Raw genomic sequence first — 24,555 nt, 5'->3', positions numbered from 1 at the left:
ACTTCCAAGCCCCAGAGCCAACACAGGGGAAGGGGAGGGAGCCCTGGAGCGAGGTGGGCAGGAACCTGCTGGCCGTGACTGCAGGGCAGGGAGCTGTGCCAGGGGACATGTGTGTACCAGTAAGCCGCAGTCGATCTTCTGGGAGCTCAACGAGTATCTGACACGTGAGGCCTCCCCGGTCAGCTCCATCTGGTAGGTGAGGCCTCCCTCCACATGGCACAGCGCTGTGGCAGCAGCAAAGGTGTTGAGGCGGCCAGAGAAGGTGAAGGAGACCTGCTGTGTCTCTCCTGGCTGCAGCACACCCGATACTGGCAGGATCCTGAAAGCCTGGACAGAGGACGGGAGAGATCGAGGTGTTGAGTATGGAAATGGCTGCAGAAGAGAATCTTGGAGCGAAGTGCAGCTGTACCTGGAGGGGTCTATTCCTCAAACACAGCCAGAATCAGCCCAATCTCATCCTGTGCCCATGCCACTGGCCAGTGCAGGGACCATGGGGAAAATCTTCTCCCATACTCACAGATCAATGCATTAATTAATACACTACATTAAAGTGAACTGGGATGTGTCCTGGCAGTAGAAATTCTCTCTGATGGAAAACTTGTCCTTAAAAGGCATTTCTACTGCTTTTAGAAAAGGAGGCGACTCAGAGTGAGAGCTCTTGGAGCTCAGGGAAGAATTCCAGCACAGTTCATCTGACTCCTGAGGCTTTTCCCCCTCTCTGATTTTTATGCTGCTTTCTCAAGGTACTACAGCAAAAACTTCCTATGGACCACCTGATGAGGTCCAAGGGGAGCAATGCCTTCCGTAGGTGCTGCACAGTGTCCTTGGGCAGCCCTACAACATGTCCTGCATGGCCTCTCCAACAACCAGTTGCTTCAGCAGCACTTTGTGATGGGTCTGGAGGGATGTGAGGCCTCTCTGTGGGCAATGCTGAGGGCCACCAGTGGGACTGGGAGCTACAGCCCTGCTTGCCACATTGAAAAAAGTGAAAGTGAGACATATTCCCTCTTACCTCCTCCACTTTGAGGGAAGTATACCCTAAGTGCGTTATTAAGTTGACTCCCTCCAACCCTGGTGCGATGTCATACTTTCCGCAAGTATGTGGCAGCACCTGAAAAACAAGCCATTTTCTATGCTAGGAGGAAGAGATAGCCACTTTGCAAAGTCTCATTTTGTAAGACAGCTTCAGGGCCACCACTGCAATACCAGGTCTTGGGTGAAAGCAGAGATCTGGAAAGGGGTAGTCTGGCTGGGTTGGGAAGAAGGTACATGGAGATCTGGACTCATCACAGCTTGCTCTGGGAAGGAAGCTGGAGGTCTTATCATCATGCTGCAGATAAAAGCCTCATCTTACATTGTGAAGAAAACAAGCCAAAGAAATCCCACACTCAACACAAGATCTGAGCAGGCTTCTCCAAGGAATTTCTCCCCTCCCACACACCCCATGTCCAGCCACCCACTCACAGGACAGCAAGGCAGCAAAAAGAGAGGTCAGCACGAGCATGACTTGTTGGTGGCAAGCTGGGGAGATAACACAAGCAGTAGGTGTACAAGAAAATCTACCTCTGCTCCTGGCGATTGTGCAAGATCCCGAGATTCCTCCAGGGCTGCGGCTGCCTCCTCCGTACTTTTAACCTTGAAGCGTCTCCAGTGAATTGCCGGCTTATTGAAATAAAATGCCTCCAAATTTGGTGGTTTGGGTTTAAATGTAGGTGGGGAAACTGCATGTCTGGAAAAGAACATAACTATGAACAGGGACCTGCAGTGGGAGGAAGGGACACCTACACCAGTAGCTCCTGGTCAGGATGCAGCCCCTGGGTGGGTGCTGGTGTGTTGAACTGAGAAATGGTTTGATCCAGCCCTTCCCAATCCAGGCTGGAGCAGGTCCCTTCTAAAGGCAGCCCAGGGGTGACACTCAGGTAGAGTGCTGCAGGCAGCTGCAACTGCTCGCATTGAGGAACGGCAGAGGACAGGGATTAACACCTTGTGGGGCTGCAAAAAGCACAGTGGGAGAGGAAAAGACAAAGAAGGCAAGAAAAAGGGGAGATTTGAGGCACCAAGGGGCACACCCAGCCAGTGATGAGCCAGCACAGCCCCCCCAGTGCCCAATGCTGGAAATTCTGCAGGTCTACCAGGTATTTATAAGGAATGTTTCCCTGACAGTGTTGGGGGGGTTGGTTGATATTTTCCAACACTCCCAGGTGACTCAGGTCACATTTCCCCATTTTGAATTGAAGCAGGTGCTCAGGGTAACTCTGCTTGTGTTTCTAATGCCACATGAGGGACACAGTTGTGCCCTGCCTGCCACCCTGCTCCCCACACAGTCACACCCAACCTGGATGCTCCATTCCCAGACAGGCATTTAGTGCCTGTAATGACCTGCCCCCCAAAGAAGAACTGTCTTTAATTTGTAACTTGTCATCTAAGGCTGGGTTTCATTTCTGGATGAGGGGCTCTCTCCTCATAACTCCCAAGAGATCCCTAATCATCTATTCCACTGTCTTTAGTTTTAATTAATGGTTTGAGGCAACTTCCTAGGACCATGGTGCCCAGACAACATTTTTCACTCTAAAGTAGTGGAGTGAGAAGCAGGGATAGGAGATGATGTGATGAACAAGTCCTGCTGTCAAGCAGTACAGAACCCATGTTGCAGTGGGGAAAAGTCAAAATGGGTAACAAGTGTTACAAAAAAGGGGAGTGAAGAATCCAAGGTGTCCACTGAAAGCTGACCCCTGGGAAAGAATTCATCCTGGCACTAAAGGAGTTGTCTCAGAAAAGGAGGAAAGGGAAGGTAACAAGGTGTTCAGCATTGGCCCAGGCACTTAGTAGCTCTTTCTCTGGTGGTGGGACTTTCTGGGTATCCTCCAGCACAGTGCAGGGGAGGAAGGCAAGGAGCAGAGAGCAGCTCCTGCAGAGAGGACCCATCCCAAAGCAAAGGGGCCAAAAGGGCCTCCAGCAGCACTGTGGGAGCTGGGACTAGGAGCCCTTCATCAAGGTGGACAGTGCCTCAGGCCACAGAGGTCTGAGAAAGCAGCTTTCACCCCAGTTTTCCGTCCCAGGGGAAACCACGATGAGCACCAAATTGGTGGAAAACCTATTTCCTGAGCATCCAGCCTGACCACAGCTGGTCAGTGTTATTTGCACAAGGACAAGGCAGAAGCAGTTTGTCAGATGCTAGGCAAAAACAGCTTTGTTCTTTGCAAAGTACAAACAGGACACCAGGAAGAAGAACTTCAAGGACAGGGCAAAGGTGCACATACCGCATCTTCTTCACATAGCCATCCATCTGGAATGACCAGTGGTACTTGACAGGAAGTGAGCTGCTGTTGGTCATCTTCACAGAACGCTTTTGTTTAGTGCCAGCCAAGATGCAGCCAAACTCCAGGGTGCTGGGCTGGATCTGGAGATTTGGGGAGTTCACTTCCCCCTGAAGGGTGATACACTCCACATGAGGATGGCCTCTGACCATCTCTATCTTCAGGATCTTCTCTATTTTCCAGCTATTAAAATCCAGATTATAAGTTGGATCAAACAAGATGTAGAGGTGGCAGGACTCCCTTACATCCAGTGTTATACGCTGCAAGGAGATGAACAGTAATTAATCACCTGTGGGATGACATCGCAAGGTCTGCCAGGATGAACCAGTAAATGCTCCAAGTGTGACCCCAGCATGGGCTTCTCAGTTCATCGTTCATTTCTTTACAGCAAGGGTCTGATTGCAGGCACCACACTCAAGTCCAAGATTCCCTCAGGCTCACGTCTCTGTGCTCAGCAGCAATACAAGGGGTGGCTGCTGGAGAACTGGGATGCTTTCCAGGAAACACCTTCACTGCACGGCTTGCCCAGACATAGTTGCCTGCTCCCTTCTCCTTGTACCTTAAAGCCAGGGTGGATCTTCTCAACTCAGATAAGATTTTGATTCCTTCAGCAGCTCTGCTGATACATTTCAGGCCAGCCCACTGCTGACATTACAGAATAAACTTCTCGACTCAAGGACCTCCCAACAGAAAGGCACCACCACATCCCTCCTCTTCAAATCCCACTGGAGGAGTCCAGGGCTGCTCACCTGGCCATGTGGAAGGGGCTGCTGGTCCTCACTGCAGACCTGAAATGGCTGCTCCACGTCCAGCATAAGGTCGAGTGGCAGCCAGCAGGTGTTTTTTATAGCCAAAGGCTGGTACTGCACAGTCAGGACATCACCGATTTTCTACAGAAACAGGAGAAAAGGAAAAAAACCTCCGCTAGCCATAGACCTCCTTCTGCTTCTGCTGCATCTCGCAGTTTTCAGTCTCAGAAGTGCATACATTTCTTTTTACCCTTTTTATTTTTTTCTACCCTTCCACAAGATTTTTCTTTATAGCAGATGCTTTTCATGTTTAGAAACAACAGCACCCTCTGGGGGACAGGGAAACACTCCCATGTACAGTTGAGGGAATAGGCTCCTGAGAGGAGGCAGCTGCTTGAACAAGATCTAAAGCAGAAAGTGAATCCAGACCATTTGTCTCCAGTTTTGTCTCTCTATTGAGCAGAACAGCACTAGATGATCTTCACTCACATCAGAGTAATTTCTTACAGCCTTATTGGCTCTGGCAGCCTCATAAAAACAATTTGTCTGCAAGATGTGTCCTGCAGCCCCTGCTACAGGAACAAGGTGTCTGTGGTCTCAAAGCTATGATCAGCCTAGGCTCTTCCTTCCTGTCTATGCATTGTGCTGGGCTTCATGCATGGTTTAGAGAAACCAGAGAGTTTGGGAAATTAGTTCTGCATGTACTGATATCAAACAGGTGCTGTGCCATAGTGTGCAATAAACTAGTTTGTGTATGTGGCATCAAGCAGAACCCAGGCAGAATCAGGGAGAGCTGAAAAGCTTCTAATTACATCTGAACTGCCTGTTCCAGGGATTTTGTACTTGAGTGGAAGCCTGGGAACCAGAGGAGAGGCCTGAAACTACAGAAACCAACTAATGAAACATCTATTTTTCAGACAACTTGCAGGAGAGGGAAAGATGATGCTGGAGTTGGGATCCAGAGACTAAAGGGCACCTGCTCTGCCTCAGTGTTATCATCGCTGCAGGGTGTCTGGGGGTCCTTTGCAGCAGGTGAGGCTGAGGGAAATGCACAGAGCTATACTATATAGCTATACCATACAGCATCCATGCCAACAGCAGAGAAGGTAAAGAGACACAGGAGATGATGGGTTTTTCCTTGTCAGCCTGAGGAATTCACAGGAATCTCCATTTTTTCCCAGCTTCCCTACAGCATTGGTGTACAGACATCACCGTGCCTTGGAGGATCCTCAGAAATCTCCCTTTTACAGTGAGCAGAGAAACTGGCATTCCTCTGGAAGGGGCCACGATCCCCCTTGGCGGTGCAGCTGTAACTGTGATTTTACTTTGGGGACATTAAATACCAGTCTCATCTCTAAAAGCATCTTCACTCACTTTACAAAGTGCCTCAGGAAGGGGAAAGACGGGCTTTAACACAAGTGCACATCCCTCTCAGCCATGCTGTTAAATGCCAGGATGCAATCCAGAGACTTACCTTCTCCAACCGGAAAGAGAATTGTCTGGCTGATATTTCTATAGTGGGATCAATAAACTCACAGGTAACGATTGCTTCCATTATCATCTTAGGTTTCTGAAAGTTTGGCTCTTCTTCATTGTCAATTAAAGCTTCACAGATCACACGATTCTTCACCACCTGCATGCAAGAGTCACTTGTCACCAGTGGGTGGTGGCAGGAATTCCAGCAAATGCCCTGCACTGGCTCAGCACTCGCCACCCACCACGGGCCCTATTCCTGTCACAGAGTTATGGTCACTGCCTGCTTTTCTTCCTGTGATGCAGCTTATTTATTCTGCACTCAGTTGTCTGTAGCACTGCACCCCAATAGCCACAAAAGGCACTTGTGAGAAACTCCCTCCCTTCCCATGGCTTTCTGTTTATCTCTGCTTACCCCAGATAAACCACTTGGCACTTGTTTAATTCACTTTCTTTTTGGGCTCCTAGTCTAAGTGTTACTAATTTATTTCTCTGCCCTTCTTTGCTGACTAAGCATGCAACACTGTTTGCCCCCAAAAAGCAGTATCTCCTTCCACCCCTGCTTTGGGACCATCACTGGGTTTTGGTGGCTGTGGAATCAGAGTAAAGCTGTAGCTGGTCTGATGGTGGCCAGCAAGGAAAGCAAGTGGTGCTGCCACAGAAATGTGTGGTCTTAAACCAGTTTCTTGAAGACCCCTGCTCATTTCCCCAGGCAAATGTCAAGGGACTGTGGAACAAGCCCAGGGGAGAGGATCTGATGGTTCCCCAGGCTCAGCCCGTGGTGGGGATCTCACCTCCGCCTTGGGGGAGCAGCCTCGCAGCACCACGTCCCTAGACTCTCCTGGATACAGGCCCATTGGCGATGGCTCCACCTCAAACACAGGGGTGGGAGGTTGGGGCCTCGGGGAATAACGTTTGGGCTTGAAGCAACTGTGGGCTGTGACGATCAGGACCTTCTTAGGGCTCCAGCCATGATATTCCACCCTCCAGAAGAGCTTATGGTAACAGTGGCCACGGTTTGTTAGTCTGAACCGACGAGTACAGGGAAGGAAGCTAAAATAGAAACCAGGATGGAAAATAGTATGGCAGTAGCTATTTCCCTGGTCATCAGATTGCTTCCAACGAGCAATCTAAGCTGTTAATATCTTGGAGACATTTCCAGCTCTTAATGTGGATCAGAAACAGGGTCTGATAAGCTGACCTTCTGATTATTGCAAAGAGCAATATGTTTCTAGTGGTAATGTAGCATTTTCCAGGCCAGGCTAACAGGACCTGGTGTTTTCCTCCAAAATGTTTGTTCTGGGGGTGATTCATACTGTTACTGTATTTTGTATTAATCTGCACCTGAAACTGTTACTGAATCTTTGAGATCCTGCACATGGGGCCCTTGTGTGTGGGGTATGATTGCAGGCATTTTTATAAGCCAACTCGGAAGAGTTTCTGAATGATCCCAGCAAGCTGCTAAAAATCATCTGTCTGCTCTAGTAGAGGAAACCAGAGGAGCAGGGTCTTTCTTGTTCATAGAAGCTTTGGTTTTGCACTGGTAGCCATTTGTAGAAACTTCATTTTGCAATCAGAAACTGTTTTGAAGTGAATTTTGCAGACTTTGCTGGCAGCAGAAAACCGAGCAAGGTCCTGTGTAGAAGTGTACCTCACGTGGTAGGGTTTGCACCCCCATAGTGGCAAGAACACTTCCATTTAAGGGAAGGATTTGGGCTTCATTCTTTGTTTCACTTATAAGGTAAAAACCAGAGATTTTGATACCTTTTTTGGCCTTTTGCCAGGACAGAGACACCTCTTGGATCTTTGAAACTGTACCTCAAGCCCTGTTATTATTTCTATTGGGCAGGATCCCAAGAATCCAGCCTTGATTGTTACATACACAAAGATCTTCAGGGCATTTTGGAGTGTTGTAGCAAGTGCAAAGGTCCTCATTGCACTTGGCACAACTTTTTCTCTTTTTTTCTGCATGTTTTATTTTCATCTTAATTAAAAAATTTTTGCTTTTCAAACACCTCCAATCATGCCGCCTCACTAATATTTTAAGCCATCCTGGAGCTGCCAGTCAAACCCAGAGGTGATGCACCTCTGAGGGCATTATAACATTCTGGCCTCCCACACATGCATCAGTCCTGGGCAGGCAGGGCAGCAGCAGAGCCCATGAGCAGTGTGAGGAAGCAGCAGCAGCGGCACTGCAGACCCCACACAAACCAGCAAGTTTCCATCTGCCTCTGGAAGTGTTCTCTGGGCTCCTGCCTTCCGGTGGCGGGGGGGGGGGGGGGGGGGGAGGGGCGGGGAAGGGGGCGGCGGGTGTCACCCTCCTGTTTCTTTGTTCCCAGGGCCCCTGCTTGCCTGGGAGGTGCCATTTCGGAAGGGAAGGGTTGTCCCTTGGTCCCTCAGCCACACGGAGGGGCTGCCCCATCCGGGTGCCATTTCGGGAACCTTTTGTTCTGGGGTAGCCTGTGAGATCATTACTAGATCAAGTGAGGACATAAATGTGTTAGAACAATTCAGTGGCAGTTTAACAACTGGTTTCCTTTTCAGTGATTTTTGAGGGTATTTAACAACTCTCAACTGGCCATCACATGTTTCTAAAGGAATCTGCCTTCACAGAAGGAGTCAGGGTCTTTGAACACTGAAGAAGATCTTGCCTGAAGGACTACAGCAAAACTGCTCCTTGTTGAGACAGGAGGAGAAGTGGGAGTGAGAGATCTCCTACCTGAATTGGTATCCCAGGTTGACGTCCGGGGCAAATGGTTTGTCTGTGACAATTGTGCTGCCAATGCCAAAAGCCGTCAAGGTGAAGACTTCCCAAAGTTCGTCCCAAAGGAACAGCTGGAGACAATCAAAAAACTCCCCAGTGGCATCCAGGGTTGCTGTGATAGTCACATGAATATCATCCCTAGCAGGGATCACTCCTTCTTTGGGTTCAATGGCATAGCAGTGAGGTTTATAAGCCTGTAAGACAAGCATTAATACACATTTAGGATGGAAACCATACACCCTGGTCTCTTGTGGGGTATAAGAAAAAGAAATACTAAAAAGTGGAGGATAAAAATCCTAAAGGCCTAATTTCCCTAAATTTAAGCTGCAGTATTGGGTAACAGCAGAGCTTATACCATCTGTATTTTCCCCTCCTTTAACAGACTCTCACCTAATTAACCCAGTTTTGCCCAACCCAAGGGACACTTATCCTCAGGAGAGTGTTCCTTCCCCAGTCTTTCTCTAGAGTGTGTGCCAAGGAAAGCTGCTTTCTCTCTTGTGGCTTCTCACAAAAGTTTAGAGCCAGAGGAAGTCATGACTGCTCAAATCCCACTCCAGAAACCACACAGCTGGAGGACACTGCTGAGAGCCTGAAGAATATCTCTGCAAAACCAGTTGAGCAAAACCCCAACATCAAACTGCTCTTTCTCAAGAGGCCATCAATGCTTCTCAACATCCCCTAAAGGACTGAAGCCTTTACTTCCCACTGATCATCAGCTGTAGAGAGGTGCCCCAGTGCCCTCTGCTTTGGAAAAGTCACCTCTAAATGGTTATAGCAGAGCAGGAAAGCAGGAAGCAGAAAGAAAACTGGATGACATGCTCATTGGCATGCCCACTCTTCCCAAGAACTCTTGTCCTTGTCCTCTGGTTTCTCATGGATTTCACAGATTTGGCAAGAGAGCTGAAAGCTTCCCAAAGTAGGGAGGAAAGGTATACAGACACAGCTCTGCAGGTCCAGCCCTGGTACGAGCACGTGAAGCCCATCATTTACACACCACGACCACCCAGCCAAGGAGCATTGCTCCCTGAAGAGGTGTAAAGCAGAATTCCATTGTGCAGTTAGAGAAAGCTGTCCTGGAAAAATCCCTCACTTTAAGGTTACATTTTTCCCCCAAACAGCAGGAAAAGCAGCAAGAGGAAAATTCATGCCCCTCCTCCTTGGCCCAGGAGGCTGTGGCTGGACTCTCCCAGATGGCCTGATGCTTGACACAAACAAGTCCATAGTATCAGGTTTTAACCAGCTCCAAGTTCAACATACCCAGCATGAAGAAGAGCAAACCTCAAGTCCCTCATAGATCTCCCCCTCCAGCATACATCCCACCCAGCCCCAGGCCCAGCCTACAAGACCTTTGTGGCTGCACCAGCCCTGCTCTCCCTGCCAGGGGAGCGGCCCCAGCTCCTCTGCCCTATGCAGCCTTCACATATTAAACAGCCTTTCTCTGCAGCTGATCCCCGAAGATGTTTTTCAATGGTGCAGAGACCACAGGTTGTTGGGGTGCACAACCCCCACACATGTCTTTGTGTGGACAGCCCAGCTGGCTTGACCCACAGGAGGTGTGAAAATTGCCTCCCTACAGCAGTCTGAACACAGACCTCACACCCTCTTCTCTACTGTGAACAGCTGTTTGGCACAAAGTAAATGTAGATGGAACTGGGAAACCACAGGGAAATCCATGCTCTCTGAGGAGCAAGGAACCACAGGTTTCTCTTGATCTCAGAGCTCCAACTTGTCAACACAATCCAGACGAATTTCTGCTCCAACATCTCTGCATCTGATTTCTCTGAGGAGTGCCCCAGCTAAAACCACTCCAGAGCCAGGTTCCTTTTGCCTCACTCAGATGGAATATTGGAGTATCCTGCTTCCTCTCATGCAGGGCAATATGGAAATCTTGCATATAAAAACCAAGTCATGGCTGCTTGTCATGTCAACCAGTCAATTTCCCTGGAAAACAGCCCCACAGATACTTACGATCTCTAGCCTGAAGTCTGCATCGGCGAGACCTTTGTTGTAGATGTGAAAACCTCGTGAATTAGGCCATGCGGCTGCGATATTGCCAAACTTTATCATATACGGATATGGATAGATTAGTAACACCTCTCCAAGGGTCCGTAGTTCTGTTCTCTGTTCCAGAAAGCAGGCAAGAAAGAAAAAAAAAAAAAAAATCAAACCAGAACAGGGAAATCTAAAAAAGCTTAAACAGCTCAACCCAGCTCAAGTTATTTCTTTAGGGACAGCTACCACTCTCCAGCTGAAATGCTGGGATTTTGGGGAAAAAAAACCCAGAAAATATGTATTCACCTCCAAATTGAAAAGGGTTAAGGTAAGAGAAACTTTCAAACTACAAATTATTGGTCCAAAGGCAGAAGCTTTGCAAGAAATCTGTAGTTAGGATCAGGCTGACAGTTAAACAACGGGTTATTCTGGTGGGGAGAAACCCTTCTCTTTAGGGTAAGCAGTCTGATAGTTGATAGCAAGTATTTAGTCAAACTTCAGGCTCCCTGGCACAGCCTGCACTGCCTGTCCTTCCTGTTGACTGGTTTACATGCAGTGCCACAACGGCCCAGGTTCAGATGTTTGGTGCCATCCAGAGAATCTGACATCATCGTTTCCATATGTTTTAATGTAAGTTTAAATCCTTGCAACTATTCTTCAAATACCAGATTTCCCTTCTTTTACAGAAAGCTTAAGGTTCCCAGAAGTCTTCTCTGACACCCTCTTTTGTGCCGAGAAATAACATTTTAAAACAGATGTTTCCAAAGTTAATAGCATTTTAAAGATTAATTAACTACAATTATCCTCAATTCCAGCTTAGATGAACTACATTCTGAGTCAGACACTGACATTACCACCTATAAGGCATGAGCTGTTTATGCCACCAACCCCTGCTGTCCTTCTCCACAGCAGCCTGTGCCTGTTTTCCCCAGAAGAATCCCTGCACACCGTGCACCCTGCCAGGAGCAGTTGCACAAAGGCACACACCAGCCCTTGCACTCACCAGTGGGTTTCTTGCATTCCCGAACACACCAATAGTAATACTGGTGCAATGCTTGCCCCATACTTGGATTTCAACTGTAACTGGAATCTCTGCAGTGCTCTGAGGCTCGACAATCCCACAGGGTCTGAGGCTGGAGTAATGCACAGGACATTTCTTCCTGCATTTCTCCTTTTTCTTCTCCCGTTCCTAGAAGGGACAGAATCAAATGCAGCTTCAGAGGGACCTTTGAAGAAACTTTAAACTCCTTAATATCCATCACGACAGCAACTGACACACATTTTTAAAAATCCCCAGGACAAAGGTAAAAGGCACAAACAAGATGCAAGAATTGTAGGCTTAGCATTCCTAGGGGGTTCTGCAAGGAGGCTGCCAGCACAGGTGTTGATGTCTGTGGATGCAGCAGCTTTTCACAAGTCTCTAAGATCTCCCACAAGAAAACACCCTGAAGACTAGAATGGAAGCTGTTTCCTCAGGAGATTAAACTGCATCCTAAAGTTTACATTCAGGTAGGATCCTGTTCTCAGCAGATCTTTAAGACTGAATAGAAACCAGCAAGGTCTTATCCAAACCCTTTTCCCCCCTAATAATCTCCACAATAATATTTGAAAGGAGGAGGTGAATGCAATGCCAAACCTGGGGAATAAGCCCGTAGCAGCCAGGAAGGTCGTTGTTATTCCTAATGAAGAACTTCATCACGAATGGCAGCTTCAGATAATTTCGATTGAACACCAAGTTTTGGGGGTACACTCGCAGCTCAGGAACGAAACATCTGAGCAAAGAGATGATCCCAAGGGAATCAGAGATACTGAGAGAATGCAGAACGTTTACCCCCAAAGGCTGTGAAATGGAGCTTAACACATTTGTCACTGTCAAATAGACATTTAACAGCCCTACAGTGATAAATTGTCTTGTAAGTCTTCCCACTCAAACGTGTCTTGTCAAGGAGGGGCAAACCCTGAGAGGCAGCACCCAGAGGCTGCCAGGTGCACCAGGCAGAGCACTTTGTCCCACAGCTGCCTCAGCCCCTCCTTTACCCAAGAAGGCTTGCAAGGACTCCTGTAACAGTCCCAGTTATCCATGAGCTCTGGGGGAGCCTTCCCAACATGGATCAGTGCTCACTAAGGCTCAAGGAACACACGACTCTAGTGTCTCAATAAAAATGACTCCCTTTTCTCCCGTGGTGCTGTTGCCCTGCCTGAGAACTCAGCTGTCTGCCCCAGCCTTGGAGGGCATGAGACACCACCTGCCTTACAGAGTGGGAGATCACTCCCTCCCAGTTCCTACAGCTCCCTTGGTCCTTCACTCCACAGGTCCATACACTGACTGTCCCCAATAGCACTTGCTTTTAAAAAACGGCAGCCCAGGCACTGGCTGGATGGCTCTGCCTGGGAGTGGGAACAGCACCAGGGAACTGCATCCTTCTTGTCATTAAACTGACACCTAGACAAGCATAGCAGGATGGAATTCTGCTGGAGCAAGAACAACTTTTGGTTTAAGTCTGAGAACATCAAAGCTCAAAATGGGAAGCAGAGGGAAGGAGAAAAAATAGAGCTGAAGTGCCACATCAAGGGCTGATTTCCCCTTGTAAGATCTTGCCCTTACCAGTCTTGCTGTGAGCCACCTCCCCACTGTCACGTGCCCTCATTAACAGAACCAGAGCCTGACCCGCAGCAGGCTGCTTGGTGTGTCCCAAACCAATGTGGGGTGGTTGCAACCCAGCACAATTCCATCTCTTGCAGGAAGAAGGTGAGGAGAGGCCCTTGGGAAATTTGCTTCACCTCAAGCACAGGTCAATAAATTAGATCATTCCTGGTCCCTTTAGAAAAAGGCCCAGGACCATGCTGGGCTGTGAGCAGGTGTGTTTTTCACCACAGGCTGCTTTCCAAGCACTGCTGTTCTCATGTCCAGCTGGGCAGACCATGAGGTCATTAAACAACACTTCTCCTTGGGAGCTGCAGCCAGCACACCCTGTGCAAGGCAGTGTGCTGGGGGATGCCAGGGAAGGGCTGGTACCTGGCTTTGATGGGCAGTGATGCCACTCCCTCACCAAACCACTTCAGGTCCACCAGCAATTTCCGGTTGTATTTTGTCACGGTGTTGGAACACAGGGTCACCTGGTGGAAGAGAAGAGCAGTAAATTCTTCCTCACAAAAGCTCATTACTCACGTGTCATATCCTCCAGTTTCTGTTTGGTGGTAAGAAAATGGAGGATTTTGCCTTAATTCTTCTGCTGGTCCAAGTGTAGAGCAGAGTCTCTGAGAGTAACAAAAGCCTTCTGGCAAATAGCAGATTTGTTAAGCACACCTTGCTATCAGGGCTTAGGTCAGCTAAATTACAATATTAGACTAAAGCTCTATGCACCACTGTATTCAAATTAAGGGGCCAGTTTTCATCTGACTACAATGACATAAATGCAAAGTAAAACTGCTGACTTGAACAGAATGAGTTCAGTTTTCAGCAGGAAGCTGAGGGCAAAGTGTGGGCCAGCAGCTGCTGGGCAGTTCATGGCTGCAGAGCTTTTTGTCTTCACTGGAGATCCCTGCAGTGAACACAAATCATTCTGCTCCCCAGGAGAGGAGAAATGAGACCAAGAAGAAAAGCAAACTGATTTGTACAATGACATGTCTCTAACAGCCACCTTCTGTCCTAATCTTTCCTCTGCCCACTTGCAATCAAAGACATTGCTCTCAAAAACACAAGAATGCCTTCAGTACTTGACCATTTGGTGCCTGATTTCAGCTTGTGATTTTGGAAACAAATCAGTGCTCCTTCAGGAACGTCCCAAGTACCCCAGCTCACAGAGGCCCCACACCAGTGCAGATCCTCACTCACACAATGATCAGAGCTGTCATCAGAGCTAAAAGCCCTCCCATGCTCTGGTGAAGCTCCGGCCCTGGTGCTGAAGTGAGTATGGCTGGACTCTTCCCATACCTCGATAACCTGGTGTTCCTGGGGGCGGATGGTCCCTTGGCTGGGATTCATTGTAAACTCTCTTGGCTTCTCAGAAAAATAAAGTCCCTTCCTCCAGGACGGGTCACTATCGTTGCGTATTTGATCAAAGCTGCTAACAGCAGGCTCTGTGCCATCACCCGACACGCGCAGCTTGAAGGTCACGGGCGCCACAGAGGTGTTAGTGAGGCGACAGGTCTTGGTGCAGGGAAAGCCTGGGAAAAGGACACAAATATCCATCTAGGCACCAGTTATGTGTCATGACTCCTGGTGGGAATATCCTGGTAGGATGAAAGCATGGTTGAAGTTTTGCTCTTTATTATCTGAACTACAGCTCACTGAGAAGCTGCAAGAGGAATTAATAGTCACTATTTGACACTGATTCCAGACTGCAGCCTTGAAAATGCCCACTCTTAGCCTTGCTCAACACTGCAAGCTTCTCTCTTTCTCACGGGGAGGAGCTCCCTCACCTGCCCCAAACCAGCACCAGTTATTTCTCACTGATGAGTGTGCACCCAGACCGAGCATTTCCTCTGAAAAATCAAGTTGTAAAATTCCCTGTTAAGTCTGCTAACAGTCCTACCATTTTCAAGATATATAAACAGTGAGTCGTCATCGAGAAGAAGCTACAGCAAAAGAAAGTGAGGATGGGATCAGGAACTAGAATGTGATGCAAAACACCCTAATGCAGTTTCTCTCTGCAGGATCCTTAAGGCATCTCTTGGTTTGGGCCAAACAGACTGAGCATGTGACAGCTCAGAGCCCACTCAACTGGAGGCAAACCCAAGCCTTCCTTCAAGATTAGCAATTAGGAACCATGTCCCACCTGACCCAACAAATGGGGACATCACACCCATACTGCTCACTGTGATTGCTGCCTGCAAGGGTTTACCCCACCTTAGCTCTGAGATTTGCTTTCCGTATTGGAAAGCCAGAGATACAGCCACACATGGTGGGGACGTCCTGCAGAGCCCGGACAGCAGCCACAACCTGCTCTGCAGTGGACGTCTGGCTTGGCTGGCCAGCTCTGTGGGGAGGAGACTTCTCCCCAGGCCTGCTCACCAAGAGTCATTTGAACGCAGATAGGGGGAAAACAACTGCAGGCACAGCCCAGGGCTTCTCTGTGCCCATCAACAGTGATCGCTGCCAGCTCCAGAAGTGACTCCAGCAGGGAGGCAAGAGAGGCACAAAAGGGACAAACACAGATGTCAAAAGCTCAAATGATACTGAGGTCACCACACGCAGACAAAAGTCAACCGTTAAAAAGAAGCAAAGATACAACAGCTGCCTTCAGCTGAAGAGACCTTAGGAAAGAATTTCTACCTGTTGCCTTTCTTGTTTCATTTATTCAAAAGGCAACTTAACAAGTGACTCAGTGGTGATGCAGAGTGGGGAAGAAGCAGCTCAGGAAAGGCAATTAGTTTTCTTAAAACGTTTAACAACTTCATTGTTATGCGTTTAGATTTCGTAGTGAATTTTCCCCTTGGTCTGGAAGGGGGACGGGGTTTTGGCTGTGGGGGTGGGCTTTTCCGTTCGGGCCTTTTTTGGGAATTGTGCCGTGATGCCGTGGGCGGCTGTGCAGTGGGGCCTGAGGTTTGCAGGGAGCTGACCTTTCCGTCCTCCCGCGCGGGGCTCGGGAAGGTCGGCAGCGCGGTGCTGCGGGGCGCTGTGTGCTTGGCCCCGGGCTCAGCACCGTGACCGAACCTGCCTTCCTTCCCCGCTTCTGCCTGCTGCTGACTGGCCCTGCCCACATCCCCTGCTGCCCGCAGTCTGCAAAAGCAGCGATTTCCTCCTTCCTTCCCTGTCGGTGCCGGCTGGGAGGGGATCACTGCCCTGCCAGAGCCCACAGCTCCTCCAGCCTGTGAGCGTAACTACACCAAGGGGGAAAACAGGACTTGGCGGGTTGGAAACTTCTATCATTGCGTTGTTATCTGTGCTGTCCTGATATATTCTAGTAAAGAACTGTTATTCCTTTTCCATATTTTTTGCCCGGAAGCCCTGTAATTTCAAACGTATAGTAATTTGGAGAGGAGTCATCATTCCATTCCGTGAAGATTGCCACCTTCCTTGGCAGAGTCTGTCTTTTAAACCAGGACAAAGACACCAGAAAATACTTGGTTCTATTTGATCCCACAATGGCAAAATGCTACCTGAGGCACCAGCAGCCCTGCAGTTCACACCCTGAAGAGGCTACTGTGGCAAAACATGAGGGCTGGATGCTTTTATGTTCAAGTGCTCCATTTTGGAGCAAACAGATCCCTCCTGCTGTGTCCCAGCGCAGGGAACACTCACCAAAGGAGATGTCACCGAAGTCGAGCTCATCGCTGTCAAAGTGTAAAATCGGTCCAGTGACACACACCCTGCGATGATGAGGACACGGGAGGAAATGGCTGCGTTAGAGGGAATTGCAAAACCTCCAGCTGTTGTGGCTCAGGGGCATAAAAACTGATGTCAGGGGCACTATGGGTTTCAAATCAACACACCACCGTGTGCTCAGCACAGTGCCCGTGTGCACAGGAGGCAGCTAAAGCCAAGAGGCCAGCAGCCAACAGCCACTGATGGGGCTTTGGGCACAGGTCAGGCAGGAAAAGCCCCCATGTTGCTGGTAGTCCCATGAAGGACCCTGAACACACACCCAGACATAGTTCTGTGCCTCAGTTTCTCCATCTGTAATGTGATGGACATAAAGGTGTTCCCACAAACTTCTGTAACCAGCCTTTCCAGCCACAGGTTCCCTACTTTGCTACTTAGCTGTAACTGGTGTTCCCATGGAGGAGCTTTCTCAGGAGATTTTGACCCACACAAACATTACAGAGAGAGTTTTGAGACATGAAGCCAGGGGAGCCCCAAACATCCTCTGGAAAGAGCAGCAACAGTTCTACACAGTGGACAGATGAATCCTAGAGGAAAGGACCAGCTTGTCACCAGTGCACCAGCTGGCACAACCAAGTGCAATAGCTTAAACAAAACATGGGTGTCCTGAATCTACCATATCTCCTCACATGTCCCTGAACTCAGCAGACAGACTGCAAAAGTCACCAACATCCACTGAAAGCAGCACTTGAAGCTGCACAACATTCACCAGTTTATTTCATGGTTGACGCCAATCAATGTGCACTCTGCCTTTTGGTTAAAAGGTCAAGGACCAGTGAACTGTGCCTTCTATTGTGTTCACAGGACTGCCACTGGCTCTGCTTTACACATCTCAGCAAAAGACACCTGCTCTTGCTCAAGGAGAAAGCTGCCTTTGCAATAACATCCCATGACCAGTTTGGGGGAGGGACAGAGGAGATTCAGTTATTTGATGGTGAAAGGTTCCTCTCTTGATTTCCAAAATAAAAATAGCAGCACCTTTCCTCCAAAAGAAAAGCCAGTGTAATTGTTTCTCTGCTATGGGCAGACTTACTCAACACTTTTCTCTTGCTAAGTAATACATTTCATGTTCTTTTTTATCCATCTCCCTTATCTTACTGGTATAACCAACCGCAGATTGCTTTCATTTCTTTACTGCCTTGATCCAGTGCCTCCCAACAGCAGCAGCCTCGCTCCAAAGCTCCAGAGCAGCCAACATCAGCTTTCCTGCTTACACTACATTATCCTACCAGCACACGGCTCAGGCTAGCAGGGACAAGCCCTCATGCTGCTGTGGTCCTGAGGGCTGAGCTTTGCCTCCCCTATCATCACCCCTTCTCCCTTTTGCAGGGCTAGGATTATCTCTCACAATGGCAGCAGCCCATGGGATGGAGCCCATGTCCTTGGGACAGTTGCTGCTGCACAGTTCCCTGTCTCCCACATCATCCTTCTCCTGGCTCTAGAAAGGTGGTACCAGAGCACTCTGCACAAGGAGTTGGGAGCACAGCCTGTCTCCATGCATGGCCATGAGAGGAGAGATGAGGCTGCTGCTGCCCATTTGGGATGGATTATTAACAGAAGCTCTTAAAAACACTGCTGCTGGTACAGAATCACGCAGGCTGGCCCATCTCCAAAGCCCCGGGGGCCTTGCTGGGTGTTCAGGTGGGACATCCTAGAGTAGCTACTGCCCAAAGCTGATCCATGCCACTGCCTACTATGGCCCAGGGCAGAGGGAGATCCCTGCAGGGAGGAGGAGTCACTCCAGCTCCCGGGTACCACACAGGGCAGCAGGCACTCTCACACTAAGGCAATGCCAGGATCAGAGCAGAGACTAAGACCTCAGGAAACACCTTTTTTCTCTGCCCAACCCCAAAATGAGGTAGGTGGGGGATGTCCCAGAGACAGCTACAGATGTGCCCACCAAGCTCCCAGAGTCCTTACTTGATGGTCAGGATCAGAGGCATAGGAGTTCTAGCCACATGGAACAGGAATCGTTGCTCAAACCATCCCAACACTGTGGCATTGAAGTAGATCAAAACCGTCTGGATTTCACCTGGTGCAATGATGCCCTTCTCGGGTACAATATTGAAGCAGCGGCTTAAATTTGTGTTTGAAGGGATGTAGGTGAAGGGAGCATCAATAGCTCCTTTGTTAATCAGTTTCACCTGCAGTGGCAAGAAAGCAAAATGGAAAAACATGTGGAATCTTCCCTTCTTGGGAGTTATTTTCTAATGGCACAATTAACACTCAGAAAAGGCAGAAGATGCTTTGTGCTGCTGGATGGCAGAAGTCAAAACAATATAACAGGACAAGTTCTGCCTTTAGGTTTTCATGTAAAGTTCACGTAACTCCACATAACTGGAGTCACCCTGGGGTTATCCCATGGACACAGAGCAGTCCACCTCTGCTCAGTATCACCAAGCTCATTCAGACCTGGCCCTGAGAGCAACGTGGGGTGATTGCAGCTGTATAGTGAATCACCACAGAGCTGCTGCTGCCCCAGTTAGCACAGCTCCAACAGTACCATCTACTCATTCACCTTATCCTATATCATAAAACAATACATTGAGAATGAGGCATCAGCATCAAAATGTACAGACAGCACCATCTTTTGGTAAGAAAGCTCAATGTGTCTTTCCCTTCCACAATCAAACTTCTGAAAGTGTCTGACACGATGTAGTGCCTCATTTTCTACCTCCTTCAGTTGCTCTCTCTTTTTTGCAAACTTGACACTATTGGGGGGGAGGCAAATAGGTCGAAAAATCCTTTGCTTTATTCCCAGGAACACTTTTCTCTTTCTAGAGCTGGACATGCACCAAGCCTGAAGCATGGTGAGGGACTGGTCAGCAAAGGAAAGAACTCTCAAGCCCTTTGCAAGGGCCAGCACTGAGCCAGGAGGCTGGATGGCTTTCCTGTGACTTCCAGGAATAAGCAGGAGACACTTCACTGAAAATTGTTTGCAGTGGACTGAAGCTCAAATGTAGCCAGTTTGTCCCAGGTGTCTCTGAACAGGCCAGTACAAAGATGCCTTGTGTCTGGTGTGCTGCCACAAAAGCCTCTAAACAGGCAGCTTTTTGACCCAGTGTTGAGTCAAAAAGAGGTTGTTTTGCAGGAAGCCTCCCAGCTGATCCTCAAGGAAGGCTGCCCAAAAGAAGGGACTGGGGTTTCATGAACAACAGACATCTTTCTGACTCCCCCCAGATTTGACCATTACATCAAATATTCCCTGCCCACAACTGCCCAGGTTGCCTTTGGAATTCCACAGGTCCACCAGGCTTGTTGCTGCCTCAGGAGCCATCAGGATCCATCCCAACCCCTGGTACTCACCTCACGGATGTGGGGGGTTCCGACAAAAACTTCCCCAAGGTTTAGGGTATCATAGCTGAGTTCAACCAAGGGTCCTTGGCCTTCCCCTCTGAGGTGCAGGGCCGGCCTTTTCTCACGTCCTGGGGAGAGATGTCCATTTCAGTACAATAATTCCCTCTGTTATACTGGATTTTCCAGGCTGCCTCGATGCTAGTCCCTGATTCTTAGCTGCATGCAACCAGCTCTTGATGCTGCAGGAGAAGATATGAACCCTTCTCTGCCCTCAGGAGATATCTCCTGGGGCTGACTTGCAATTTCTAACCCATTCCTTGGGCTGGTTTCCAATTTTAGCCACCAGTTTGCTGAGTTTAAAACATCTCTGGTGTCCTGTAGTGACAGGCCAAGGAGTAATGGGTATCAATTGAAAGAAAGGAAATTTAGGTTAGATATTAGGAAGAAATTTTTTACTGTGAGGGTGGTGAGACACTGGAGCAGGTTCCCCAGGGGAGTTCTGGAGGTTCCAGCCCTGAACGCATTCAAAGCCAGGCTGGATGGGGCTTGGAGCTACCTGGTCGAGTGGGAGGTGTCCCTGCCCATGGCAGGGGCCTTGGCACTGGACCATCTTTAAGGTTCATTCCATCCTTAACATACTGTGACTCTAGGGTTTCCTTCCCATGCACTTATAGGGGCTTTGAAATCCATTCAGTGAAGGCACAAAGCTCATAAAGACTTTGGCAATTGCTACCTGGCAAATTGCCAGGCAACAATTGCCAAACCACCTGGCCCAGCAGCACATGACTCTTGTCAAAATCCTCAACTTCTGACACTCAGCACAGACTGAGAGCTGCAAGGTGGCAATTCCCACACAGGGAGAGAAGCAGGTGCTGGCCAAGGGTGGTCCTTCTACAGACACCCTGAGCTCAGTGGGGCTCAGCCACCTCTGGCCTGGTGGTGTCTGGCAGTGGGAGGTGATCTGGGCTCAGGGAGCACGTTTCTAACTCAGCTCCTACTGCCTGATTATGGAGCCACGTCAAATGAATCCATCCTGGAGGTCAGTGGTCTAGAGGAGCTTAGTGCTTGTTCACTAAAGCTGTTCTGCTCTGTAGTGTCGCCCCTGCATTTCTTGCTTTCAAGTGTTTGAACCTTTGCAGCAGCTTTTACACGCTGCTTCATGTAAACAATATTGTATTCTTAGAATTTATCTGTATGTTTTGCATACTTGTTCTCTGAGAGGAGAATTTGACTGATGGTCATATTGACCAATGGAGTCAGGAGGTTGTAACCTCCTTGGGCCAATCTCAGCCCACTGTACAAAATGTATATAAGTTGTTGGAGTCAGATAATAAAGAGCCTTCCATGTTTGACCCTGCTGCTGCCTGCTGTCCTCTGTGAGGGTCCACACCACGTCGCAACGTGTTGCCCCTCTAAGGGCAGGGGTAACAAGTGGTGACCCTGGATGTGTGAGAACAGGCGTCCCTCATCACAAGTGGTGACCCCGTCTGTGTTTGGACTGCAGCTGGGTCACATTTGGTGACCCTCTGTGTCTGAACAGCACATCTGGATACTGTCCGTGTCTGAACGGACTCTGGACGTGTGAGAAGAGGGTCCCTTGTAACAAATGGTGACCCCGAACATCTGAACGGACTCCTGACATGGGAGAACAGGTCACACTGGTGACCTCCGACTGGGTGAGAGACTGCACATCGGTGGACCTCTCTGCCCAGTGAGAGACTGTAGCTGCTCTGCCTGAGGTAACTGTGGTAAGAGATAATGATCTCTAAACCCTCCTCAGATGAGGAAACCCTCATGGTGGACCTTTGCCTTGAGGTCCTCTGGAGAGAAGAAGTCTCCTTTCCTGGAGATGCTCTCCAGAAATTGTTCTATTATGCTAGAACTCATGGGGTTTTTTGCAGCCTTTAAAACGTTTTTTCTACAGCAGAGTGGAAGTCTTTGGGCCACTATCTGCTCCAGGTTTTCTTTGCAGATCGCAGTGTGAAGCTTTTGGAATTGATAGTGACCTGGAGAAGGCTGGAGAAGGTTTTGCCTAAATTGCAGCCTTCCAGCTCTGAGGACGGCTCCAGCCTCATCGGGCTGAGTGCCAGGGAAGACGGTGGAGTCATTCCTCCTGTTCCTGCCCCTCGGAGACGGGCGGGACAGCCGACCCCCCCTTCCTCAGAAACACAGCAGCATGGCAGGAAGCCTGCCTGCACTCTGCACAGCTGCTGATGTGGGCATGGGGTCTTCCGCAGAGCAGACCACTTCCTCACCCACGCCTCATCGGTGATGGAGTGTGGAAAAATTTGGGGCTTGTGAAAGCCCCCGGCCCCCCCTCCCAGTCCCGAGCCGCAGCAGAAATGGCGGCGGAGGCGAAAGATCGCCTCCCCCACTTCCCTCCCCAGTGCTTTCCTGGCCTTGGAAGCGCCGAGAGCACTCTTGGATCAGGGGGTGGGGTGGTTTTTGTGGATTGTCCGCACTGTGGAGTTTTGATAAGATATTCCGTGCAGCAGGAGGGCACAAGGTTGCACCGTTCCTGGGCACCGGGTGGGGCAGCCTCGGACCCCCGCGGCAGGGACTTGCAACGGGTGCGCAGTTCTGTGCAGTTTGGTGACAAGCCAAGTGCCCCGCCGAAGTGGGAGTGGGGGCCTGCCCAATCCACGCAGGGCGGAGTGGCCCCCAGGAGTGAAGGGGCCAGCCTGGGGCCACCCCGTACGGCCCCGGAGTGAGAGAAATCCGCCCTGCACAGGCCAGTTCTGCCCGCAAGAAGGGGCGGGGCAGCCCCGTGCCAGGCGGCATGGCCGGGCAGCGCAGGAGCCGCAGCTACGGCTCCTCTTGGGAATGCAGGGCCGGGACAGCCTCCCAGCCCCCTTCCATGCTGTGCCGATTGTGGCACTCCCCCCAGATCGCCCGCGCCTGTGGGGGCAGCGCTTGGCAAGCGGGACACGCCTCCTGCAGCGCTGCGATCTCCCCCTGTGCGGGGTCGGGGCGGCGCACAGCGGGCAGCAGCTGCCGGTCTGAAAGCAGTGCTGAGGGACACGCCCCTCCCAGTGCTGCAATCCCCCTCCCGCGCCGAGCAGAAGCAGCGCAGTGAAGGCAGCTGCCACCCAACTGAAGGCAGCTGCAGGCTCTGCGCTGTTCGTTTTAAAGGGACAGTGCGGCCACAAGCAGGTGCTCCCTCGCTGCAGAGGATCCCGGGATACCGGATCCCCCTTAGTCTTGGATGATGTCCCAACCGAGGCTGATGCTGTGGGTGGCCGTGGGTCAGCACGGCGCCCCCTGCAGGGCAGGGATGGATTTCCCAGCTCTGCAGGTGCGGTGAGAAAATTTCTCACCTCTGTCTCCATGAAGCACACGGGACAGGATTTAGAGGTCAATGATGCCTCATCTAATGCTCAGGCCAGCACAACTAATGCTCAGGCCAACAAGAAACAAAGAAAGAGAGTGCAAAAAAGAGGAATCACTCCTTTGTTTCTTTGTGGAAGGTGTGGACGGCCGAATTACATGGCACATGTTTGCAAGGCAATCCATGTGAAAGGCCAAGCCTCTCTCAAACAGGCAGTGGGGTGCAAAGAGGAAGTGTGCTCGGACAGAAGAGTCTTCCCAATACCCACAGCCAATGGAGGTCTGATGGGAAAGTTCAGTCCCACACCCACCTCTCCCTGTCAGTGTCCCTGTAGGGACCAGAGTTGTTTAATTTGTCTTTGAGTTTCTGTTCACAGGACAAAGAGTTGGTGGTGAGAAGGCAGTTGCTCTGAAGTACTGAGCTGCCTCGATTTCACTGGACTGTCGCTCTGATCAGAGACTGTCCTGGAACAATTTGGAACGGACATTGCGATTTTCTCCTTCACTGTTTAGCAGCTGGAATGGACTGTCTTTCAAGATCCATTTGTCGCCCTTCGTGACTTAGTTTGAGAGCTGTTGGACCAGGATCATCTGGAAATTTCAACCAGTCCTGGGACATTCCTATGTTCTGCATCGAAACAGAACTCTGGGGACTGGAGGTTTTTATAACACTTCCAAAAAGTCAATCCTCAATTGTGAATCTGAATGATTGCTTTCTGTGATTCATTTGTATCCTGCAGGTATGACTGGCAGATGAATGTTCAATTCCTTGCATGTTCTGGAATGGGTCGTTTTTTGCCCCAAGGCGGCAAAAATATTGTTTGAAAAAACAAACAAACAATTGAAAAAAAAAATTGTTTTGTTGAGCTAATTGCTCGATTTTAGCCGCAAAAGATGGCAATCAATCATTTTTGTATGAGCTCATTGCTTGATTGATAAATGCAGGCAACAATGCTTGTGAATTAGATGGGTGCAGATTTTTGTAAAATTCATACTCTCAGTATTATGGGAGGAATTTGATTGGAGCTTTGCAAGCAGTGTTTTTCTGCCAAGTGCTCTGGAGCCATGAGCTGTTGCGAGTGGCAAAAAATCCTTTGGATTTTTTTTTGCGGCCCAAAAATAGTCCAAAGTTAGTGCAAGGACCCACTGTCTTTACAGACGATTTGGGAGGACAAGGTAGGCCAGTGTTGCTTGGAAGGATGGTTTTGAGGGGCAAGTTCTGGAAGCCCTTGAGGATGGGCAGCCCATTTGGTTGTATTGGGGCTGCTGTCATGGCATTTCCACAGTTTTCCCAGAAACCTTTTCATTTAG

At 49.5% G+C, this 24,555-nt stretch overlaps 1 long non-coding RNA gene across 2 annotated transcripts in view; it reads right to left on the bottom strand.

Moving 5' to 3' along the window:
• Positions 1-24,555, bottom strand: part of LOC310914097 — a 106,753-nt gene that overhangs the window by 55,707 nt on the left and 26,491 nt on the right. Inside the window, exons 2-3 of one of the 2 annotated variants that reach the window (XR_014590967.1) lie at positions 16,540-16,607; positions 14,423-14,462 (exon numbers count right to left, since the gene is read on the bottom strand). This is a non-coding gene — a long non-coding RNA (uncharacterized lncRNA). Of the gene's footprint in view, positions 1-14,422; positions 14,463-16,539; positions 16,608-24,555 lie in introns of those variants that run through there. The other variant, XR_014590966.1, reaches the window with a different exon arrangement.

This window comes from Zosterops lateralis (genome assembly GCF_965231275.1).
Source record: "Zosterops lateralis genome assembly, chromosome: 12".
NCBI lineage: Eukaryota > Metazoa > Chordata > Aves > Passeriformes > Zosteropidae > Zosterops > Zosterops lateralis.
Note: the sequence above shows the minus strand (reverse complement) of the source record. Positions and strands in the feature narration are given on the sequence as shown.